Source organism: Papio anubis, chromosome 2 (assembly GCF_008728515.1).
Source record: "Papio anubis isolate 15944 chromosome 2, Panubis1.0, whole genome shotgun sequence".
Classification (NCBI taxonomy): domain Eukaryota; kingdom Metazoa; phylum Chordata; class Mammalia; order Primates; family Cercopithecidae; genus Papio; species Papio anubis.
Window position 1 is genome coordinate 66,972,981 of NC_044977.1, and position 10,215 is coordinate 66,983,195.

At 46.8% G+C, this 10,215-nt stretch overlaps 1 non-coding gene across 1 annotated transcript; it reads right to left on the minus strand.

Annotated features, from left to right (window-relative positions):
• Nucleotides 1–384: 384 nt before the first annotated feature.
• Nucleotides 385–582, minus strand: LOC116274074. The gene has a single exon (XR_004182548.1). It is a non-coding gene; the product is annotated as a U2 spliceosomal RNA (small nuclear RNA).
• Nucleotides 583–10,215: the final 9,633 nt, after the last annotated feature.

A 10,215-nucleotide genomic window follows, 5' to 3' on the forward strand; every position in this document is an offset into this window, starting at 1 on the left:
TGGTTGATAGATGCAGCAAACCACCATGGCACATGCATACCTATGTAACAAACCTGCACGTTCTGCACATGTGTACAGAACTTGGGGAAAAAAAAGAGGAAGAAGTTCAAGTCCAGGCTGGGCAACACTGGTGGACCCCTTTCCTCTAAAAGGTCACCACCACCTGACTGCCAAGCTGAGATCTAAGGACCTCCAAGAAACATTGAACACGGTCTCTCTGCATGGAGATACAGAAACGGGTAGTCTCATTTTGGGTCCTAGTCTTCCCAAAGCGCTGTAGTCACAGCGAAAATGGAAATGCTGAAAAGCCCACCGTGTGTCTGCAAACCGCACATACCAAGTGTGCAAACTACTCTGCAGTGCTCTTCCCTTTTAGTTTTGTAAAGACATTGTATCTCTCAAGAAAGTGCACCATTCTTGCCGATACGTGCAGTGGACAGGACAAGCTCCTACGCCATCTCCCTGCTCCAAAAAAAACCCATCTAACTTACTTTCCTCAGATACATAATGTATCAGACGGTAAACTGATAATGATAAGAACAGATACTACGCTTGATCTTAGTCAAAACACCGAAAAACGATGCTGTTGTTTTTGCACACCTCTGTTACCGTCCCACTCTCATCCACATTCAAGTCGCGGTGAGAGCCCCAGCCTTGCTCCTTGCCTCATTCCCTTTGTCTCGTCCACACCACTATTGATGCCATTACACAGTCGGGCTGAGTTCTTATTCACCACGTGTAAAAGGGAAATTTTACACTCGTGCTTGTTCCGGCATTCCCGGGCTTTCATTTCAAATTTGCATGCCCCGCACTTTCCCAGAGGGCGTGGCCTCCAGGATTGACTCCGCCCCCGGGCCCGCCTCCTGTTGGGGAGCCGGAGCTCCACTGGGGGCGACTTCCCTGTTTGTATGAACCGAGAGAAAAGACGGAACTGAAAGAGACTGAGGGCTAAAGCGAGAGGGGTCTGTGGAAGAGACCTGGCGGTGGAGAGCAGTCCACGCAAACATGATCATTTTTAAGAAAACTAAGATAAGTGCTTTGGAAAGATAATTTGCTAACAAAATTTGCTGTTAAATGGCTTTGAAGTGCTTTTAGGTTCATTCTCCTTTGGCAGACATTGTTGACTGGGTAACTCCACACCTTTTTCCCACCCTTTTCTTCCTGATCTGCTTCTGCTATAGATGCTGGAAAGCTAAGTGCATGAATTCCCAAGCCGTCTTCGTGACTGGATATGTCTATGACCCACTTCTGACTAAAGAGTAGCTAAAAATCTGACGGGGAAGGGGGCAGTCTGATAAAAATTGCTTTCCTGATATAGTGGACAGATGTACTTCAGCTTTTTCCTGCCTTTAATATAGATGTAATACCCAGAGGTGCAGCAACCATTTTGTGATCATGAGGCTGCAAGCCAACATTGAAGAATAATAGAATGGAAAGAGAGACAATGCTTGGGTCTTTTGTGGAATCACGAAGTCACAGAATTGATGTTGGAATGTCTCCCTTTAGACTATTTGATGTCCTCCGCTCGGCGCGGTGGCTCACACCTGTAATGTTCCTAACTCCCCTAAAGATGTTTCTTGGGGCTGGGCGAAGTGGCTCACGCCTGTAATCCCAACACTTTGGGAGGCTGAGGAGGGCAAATCACTTGGGATCAGGAGTTCAAGACCATCCTGGCCAACATGGCGAAACCCCATTTCTACTAAAAATACAAAAATCAGTCGGGTGTCATGGAGGGCACCTGTAATCCCAGCTACTCGGGAGGCTGAGGCAGGAGAATCACTTGATACCAGAAAGCGGAGGCTGCAGTGAGCTAAGATCATGCCTCTGCACTCCAGCCTGCATGACAGAGCACAACACTCTGCTTAAAAAAAAAAAAAAAAAAAAAAAAGGTTTATTGGGATTACCTCCCAAATAAACTATTTAGAGGCAAATCTGCATCACAGGATCTATTTATGAGAAATACTAAGTTAAGACAAAGCATATTAACAATAGTCACTTCCATTGATTGAGGCTTTAAATATAGGCCTTGAACTTGAACTTGAGAAATGGTGTGCCAGGCAGCTCACATGCATTATCTCACTCACCTTTACAACAAGTCCACAAGGGAGCAGCTATGTTATTATCATCAGGTAAAAAGTTGAGGTTGGCTGGGTGCAGTGGCTCATGCCTGTAATTCTAGCACTTTGGGAGGATGAGGCAGATGGATCACTTGAGCTGAGGAGTTTGAGACCAGCCTGGGCAACATGGCAAAAAACCTCTACAAAAAAGTATAAAAACTAGCCAGAAGTGGTGGTATATGTCTATAGTCCCAGCTACTTGGGAGGCTGAAGTAGGAAGATCACTTGAATCTGGAAAGCAGAGGTTGTAGTGAGCCATGATCACGTTACTGCGCTTCAGCCTGGGTAACAGAACAAGAACAACAACAACAAAGTTGAGGAACAGAGAGGTTAAGTAATTTGTTCAACTACACACAGCTAAAAAATGGCAGACATCAACGGATGAATGGATAGGATAAACAAATCGTTTATCCACACACACACACATTCACACGCACACAGGAATATTATTAAAGTCTTAAAGGAATGACGTACTGATACATGCTACAAAATGGCTGAACCCCAAGAACATCATGCTAAGTGAAAAACCCAACACAAAAGGCCACATGTTGTACAATTACATTTATATGAAATATCCAGACAGATGAATCGACGGACACAGAACTGAAATAGGCAGTTGCCAGGGGCTAGGGGAGGGAGGGAATGGGGAGAACGTGCTTGATGAATGAGTTCACTTTGGGGTGATGGAAATGTTTTGGAACTGAGTAGAAGTTGTGCTTACAAACCATTGTGAGTACACTCAATGCCACTGAATTGTTCACTTTAAAACGGTTAATTTTATGATATGTGAACTTCCTGCTCAATCATTTTTTTATGGCAGAGCTGGGAGTTTAAGCTAGGTGACTCTAACCAAGAAACTCTGATGTCAGTGATCCCCAAAGCACAATCCCAGACAGCAGTGCAGCATCACTTGGGAAGCTGCTAGAAATTCTCATTATTAGGCCTCACCTCAGATCTACAGAATCAGCAGCTCTGGAGGTGGGGCTTAGCCATCAGTGTTTTCACAGACCCCCCCAAGCGACTCAGATGAGTTGAAGTCTGAGGAGAACCGCCCAGAAATCAACATGAGTCTTATTCTCTATCACACTCAGCCAATCTCAACCCATACATTTCATGTGGAAATAAAGTGTTTGTGCTTTCCTTGATATTAGGACTTCAAGGGCTCATGTGGGTGTGAGTTTGTGTGTGTTGAACTCATCACACGCACCCAAGTTTAGCAGCCAAGGTGGGATCAGGATGCCCTTTCTTTCAAGGTGTATGGACGCCCCCCAAAGCACAGTGCAGAGAGCTGGGCTGGATCACCTTGGCAGGCGAGAGGCCTTGGCAGGCCTGATGCATCCATCTTCACCTGACTGTCAGGAGGCTTGGGTGGGGCGGGGCGCCTGTTCACTAGACCAGCTGAGCCCAAACCGGCAAATGTTTCCCCATGATAAAACAGGAGGAGATTCAGGGGCCATGCCAAAAATAAATCTCCTAAATATCCCCAGGCTCCATTGCCTTCCAAATCTGTCCCTTTTTCAGTACCCAGTGAATTTACTAACAAAAGCAGTTAGAGAATTGAAATTATGTTCATTTTTATACTGGGTTTAGAGCTTTAGTTCAATTCCAGGGACAAAACTCTTGAAAGTAGTGGCTCATTTTAAAAACAAATTCCAGTGAAACAGCCAAAATACCCCAACCTAGCACATGGGATTCCCTTTTCAGTCCCTTTCAGGAACTAATGGAGCATTAGTTCCTGAGGATGTTACTAGGAATGTCTGGAAAAAGGGCGTGGCGGACAATTGAACTTGAGAAATGGTGTTTTCTCAGCCCACCTTTTGGAGAGTCACAGTGCACATTCGCATATTAAAGGCTCTGAGAGATCCTGCAGCACAAAACCCTGCTTCACTGTGTCCAACTCAGGCTGTCACAAACTCCAAACTTACTTAAGAGGCAGCAGAGCCCAGCAGTTAAATGCAAGCTCTGGAACCAGCATCTGGGTTCATAACCTGACTCAGCCACTGGCTGTGTGACTGCAGGGAAGTTAGTCGCCCTCTCTGTACTTCAGTTTCCTCACTGATAGATGAGATGAAAACTGACCAAGTTCAGAGGGACCTTATGAGGACCAGCTGAGTTAACGCAGATACAGCAAATACAAGGCCTTACACCACTTAGCACATGTTCCATCCATGTTAGATGTGTGTTACATTTTTAAAAATCACTTAATCGGGGTGGGGCGCAGTGGCTCATGCCTGTAATCCCAGCACTTTGGCCTATAATCCCAGCACTCTGGGAGACCGAGGCAGGCGGATCATGAAGTCAGGAGTTCGAGACCAGCCTGGCCAACATAGTGAAACCCCGTCTCTACTAAAAATACAAAAGTTAGCCAGGTGTGGTGGTGGGTGCCTGTAGTCCCAGCTTCTCGGGAGGCTGAGGCAGGAGAACCGCTTGAACCCGGGAGGCGGAGGTTGCAGCGAGCCGAGATTGCACCACTGCACTCCAGCTCGGGCGACACAGTAAGACTTCGCCTCAAAAAAAAAAAAATTACTTATTGGTTTAATACAACATCTTGCCGAGCCTAGTCCACTGAGCACATTTTTGGAAATGTAAGAAATACGACCTTACCTTTGTCTGAAACACAAAGAAAAGAACAATGGGCTGTTCCTATTAAAAGGAAAAAGTTTAGAACCAACTGTTCCTTTTAAAGCCTAACTAGATACTGACTGAGCAGCAAGTGTGGATTCATCATTCTGCTGGGAGCCCTCTACCTATATACCTGCTCTTCCGTTTTTCCCTAGATTTCCCCTGGATATAGATTCCTTTTGGAATGGTCTCCAAATATGTAGACAGAAACAACGGAGAGGGGGCCGGGCACAGTGGCTCATGCCTGTAATCCCAGCACTTTAGGAGGCCGAGGCGGGCACATCACTTGAGGTCAGGAGTTCGAGACTAGTTTGGTCAACATGGCAAAATCCCATCTCTACTAAAAATACAAAAATTAGCTGGGCGTGGTGGTGTGCACCTGTAATCCCAGCTATTGGGGAAGCTGAGGCAGCAGAATTGCTTAAACCTGGGAGGCAGAGGTTGCAGTGAGCCAAGATTGCACTACTGCACTCCAGCCTGGGTGACAGACCAAGACTCTGTCTCCAAAAATAAAATAAAATAGGCCAGGCATGGTGGCTCACACCTGTAATCCCAGCACTTTGAAAGGCCAAGGCAGGTGAATCACCTGAGGTTGGGAGTTCAAGACCAGCCTGGCCAACATGGTGAAACCCCATCTCTACTAAAAATACAAAAAAATTAGCTGGGCATAGTGGCGAGGGCCTGTAATCCCAGCTACTCGGGAGGCTGAGGCAGGAGCATCACTTGAACCTGGGAGGTGGAGGTTGCAGTGAGCCAAGATCACACCAGTGCACTTCAGCCTGGGTGACAGAGCAAGACTCCATCTCAAATAAACAAATAAATAATAAAATAAAATAAACAGGGGAAAAGACATCTTAGTGGTTTTTCTCAATTCTGCCATCTAAGAAAAATGAGTAATTAGCTGGGCGTGGTGGCAGGTGCCTGTAGTCCCAGCTACTCGGGAGGCTGAGGCAGGAGAATGGCATGAACCCGGAGGCGGAGCTTTCAGTGAGCTGAGATTGCACCACTGCACTCCAGCCTGGGCTACAGAGGAAGACTCCATCTCAAAAAAAAAAAAAAAGAAAGAAAAAAAAAGAAAAATGAGTAATGCTGACTAGGATCTTAAGAGATTCATCAATGTCTTTGAATGAATTCAAAACATACTTATTGAATTTTTATTATGTGCTAGGCACCATCCTAGGACTGGGATTATGGTAGGGAGCAAAACAGATGATGCCCCGGCTTACATGGAACTGTCAAAATGATTGACTCTGGGCTCTGCATTAGCCAGACAGAGATAGGCGGATGGTTGTGTGAATATTCATTATTAAATGCTTATTATGCACTGGTCTTGTGTTAAGCATTTTATAGGTATTATCTTATTGAGTCTTCACAATAACCCTAGTCAGGCATGACTATCTCCACCTGATATGAATTGAGATTCAGAGAGTTAAAGCCTTTTGCCCAAAGTCACACAGCTGGTGGAGAGCAGTGCTGGAACAGGATTGATTGAGATAGTTTGACTCCAGAGCCACATTCCACCACACCACAGCTTTCAAGAAAAAAGAAGATACGGAAATGTCTTGCCTTCACTTCTTTCCTTTTTCTGCTTTAGTGTCTTGATTCCAAAAAAAAAAAAAAAAAAGACATAATAGGGATAATTTAACATCCTCTGGATTATTTTACATTCTTGCAATGATCCTGCATTGCTGGAAAAAAAATATATTTTTTGTTTTTTCCTCAAAGGAGGAATAAAGCTAGTTGTAAAAATGCAGGCCAGGCCAGGTGCAGTGGCACACGCCTATAATCCCAGCACTTTGGCGGCTGGATCACTTGAGGTCAGGAGTTCAGGACCACCCTGGCCAACATGGTGAAACCCCATCACTCCTACACTTACAAAAATTAGCTGGGCATGGTGGCAGGCACCTGTAATCCCAGCTACTCGGGAGGCTGAAGTGGGAGGATTTGCTTGAGCTCGGGAGGCTGAGGCTGCAGTGAGCTGAGACTGTGTCATTGCACTCCAGCCTGGGCAACAGAGTGAGAGTCCATATCTCACACACACACACCAAAAAAAAAAAAAAAAATGCAGGCCATCTAGAAAGGCATTCGTGTCATTCACTCAGTAAAGCTCTGGACTGCTGTTTGGTGGCACATAGAGCAGATACACAGGAGGCACACTGGCATCGTCCCTGCCTTCTTGGAACTGAGAATTGAGCAGGGGAGAAGGACTGGGCATTTCCTCTCAATGGGGTCAGGGACCTCCAGGAGAGACATTTGGGGCTGGAAGAGTCTGGCCTTGGGGAGTCAGGGTAGGTTCTCTAAAGAAGTGAAGACTGAACTGATAAAAGGAGAGGCAGCCAGGTGCGGTGGCTCACGCCTATAATCCCAGCACTATGGGAGGCTGAGGCAGGCGGATCACGAGGTCAGGAGTTCGAGACCAGCCTGGCCAACATGGTGAAACCCCGTCTCTACTAAAAACACAAAAATTTAGCCAGGCGTGGTGGCAGATGCCCGCAGTCCCAGCTACTCAGGAGGCTGAAGCAGAAGAATCGCTTGAACCTGGGAGGTGGAGGTCGCAGTGAGCCGAGATTGTGCCACTGTACTCCAGCCTGGATGATAGAGTGAGACTCTGTCTCAAGAAAAAAAGGAGAGGCAGCAAAGGGAAAGTGGGCTGTCAGGAAAGAGGCTTCCCAGTGGAGGAAAGAGCCTGCAAAGGTCCTGAGACTGCCAGGACTGAGGCTGGAGGAAAAGAGAGATGGCTTGTGGGCCGAGAGAGAGGGAGCAGCTCAGGCTGGCAAGGCAGGCATGGGTCAGACAACATGAGGCCTCATGAGCATATCTTGTGTGGTCCATGAGGCTTCATCCTTAGAACGATGGGCCCGGCTGCAGAGTTACAAGCAAGAGAATGAATCCCTTAGAATCACCCAAATGCCACCATGCAGAATAACTGTACATGCTTTGCTGTGTGTCCTTTGCAACTTGGGTCCAGGCACTCGCATTCACAAGCATAGAGCTATTGCTTTTTCGAATGCATACCTGCACGACACCGTCTTTTTTCCAAACTGCTTTTTCCTCTTAGCCATACATGGTGGACATCACTTCAGGTCAATGCATGTGGCTCTGTGTCATTACTTTAATGACTGCTTATTGTTCCCTGACATTAAGGGATCAAAATTTGGCTCTCCAGCCTCCGTCAATGGACATCGGGGTTGTCTTGTTCTCCCTCCCTTTGCGGACACCACGACAGTGCCATCCTCACGCATGCACCACTGCAGTTTTTCTTCAACCTCAGCGTGGCTGAATTCCCTTTTCCTCAACAATGTGGTCATCCCAAGGCATGGCCTGCCCTTGATCTGAAGGCTTAGATCTGAGTGCCAGTGGGGCTAAACAAGACGTATGGCTTTATTTGGCAGGGGTGAAGATGGCAGTTTCTACCCTGGTCCAAAGCAGATGGAGGGACCCGGAGAGAGATTAGAATAAAGAGGGAATTGGCAGCTGGGTCTTCCTTTGGGAGTGAGGGAGGCCAGCGAGGATGAATTAAATGTTTAAAAAAAAAAGGTGAAATGAGCTGGAATCCAGCCATGGGCTCTTCTTGCATCTGACAGCAGCACATATGTCCGAGGAAGCTGGACTCTGTCACATACACTTTTCAGGGGAGCCTGTGTTAGAGTGGAGAGGGGCACAGAGTCTATGAGGCCCAGCCCATCTCACCCATCCTCATCCACCGCGCCCCAGCCTCAGCAGCCCTCCAATCTCTTACGCTGCCTTGCCCAGCCTGCCCCACCTCGGGACCTTTGCATGAACTGGACCCTCCACCTGGAATGCTCTTTCCACATCTTTCCATGGATGGCGACTTCTCATCCTCAGATCTCATTCATCTGTCCCATCTCCATGATGCCTTCACCAAACATCCTATTTAAAGAGGTCCTTCTGGCCTGGCATGGGGACTCACACCTGTAATCCCAACACTTTGAGAAGTGGAGGCAGATCATTTGAGGTCAGAGGTTTGAGACCAGCCCGGCAACATGGTGAAACCCCGTCTCTACTAAAAAATACAAAAATTTGCCAGGTGTGGTGGCGGGTGCCTGTAATCCCAGCTACTTGGGAGGCTGCGACACAAGAATCACTTGAACCCAGGAGGCGGAGGTTGCAGTGAGCCAAGATGGCTCCTTTGCACTCCAGCCTGGGAGACAGAGCGAGACTCCATCCCAAAAAAAAAAAAAAAAAAGCCATCCTTCTTCCCAGCAGTACTCCCACACTGTCTGTCAAATCTCCCTCTTTATTCTCCTTAGGGCACCTATCAAGAGCATCTTGGTTTTTACTTTACCTGCTCTGAGTCCACCATCCCTTCCTAGGATGAAGACTCTGTGAGGACTGGGGTCTGTCTTTCTTATTTCTTATTCCCCATTGCCCAGCACACTGCCTGGGACAAGGAGCCCACAATGTATGTCTGATGAATGAAAGAATGAATGAATGGTGTCACACAGACCCGGGTTCACATTCCAGCTCTGCCATTATATGACCTTGGGTAAATATTTAACGACTTTAAGCTAGCTCCTTATTTTTAAAATGAGTGTGATCAAAGCTCCCACCTCACTAGATGGTCATGAAGATTAAGCAAGATGACGCCTGTCATGCCCCAATCCCAGTGCCAGCTGCAGGAAGTGTTTTGTGCAGAACAGGGAACAGAGGTCTTTCCAGAGGAAACCTGGCCTTTTCATGCACCAGTGCCACATTCAGTTCTTCCTTGGGCTTCCGAATCCATAATTCTACCCAGAACAGGTACAGCACAGGTCTCTGTATGGCTGCTGTAGACAGTTGAAGATAATTATCAAACAGGTTCTGGGGACCAAAATATTATTGTCACTTCTTTCCAACCCTGCTCAAAGATCAGTTTTTAACAATTTACAGGGCCTCTGAGGCAGGCTCTGACTTACTCATTAAGGTGGGAAGCCAGCCTCTCTCCACTGTCCACTTACAGATTTAAATGCCAATTATTACAGCCAACTAGGGCACACCCATGAGCTGACCAGCAGGATTAATTTTCACAGAATTTAACCATTGTTGGATGTGTCTATCCTTGAATTCTCAAATTCCCAGCGAGAAACCTTTGGACTTCTTTCATTAGCTGCTGCTGCACATGCAGAGAAGACAACTCCTACATGGATGGGGTTGGTAGCAAACAGGCTTTCCTCTTCCAGAATAGCCAGGAGCCAGGTTGTTCTCAAAGCATCGTGCTCCCTCTGCTGGACATTGTGTAAACTGCAACTCCAGTATCCACATCAGCTCCCTCCTGAGTGTTACTAGGAACAATGGGGACACAAGACAGACGACCTTTTACTCCACTGAATGAAAGATAATCCTCTGTCACATATGACTTTTATTAAGTTGTACATGGGAGGTGGGAGTGTAGACTCTTAAGATAATGGTAATTAAGGCTTTTGCCAAAATGAGGCCACACCTCGAAATCCTTTGCTGCAGATTTCAAAGCAAACTG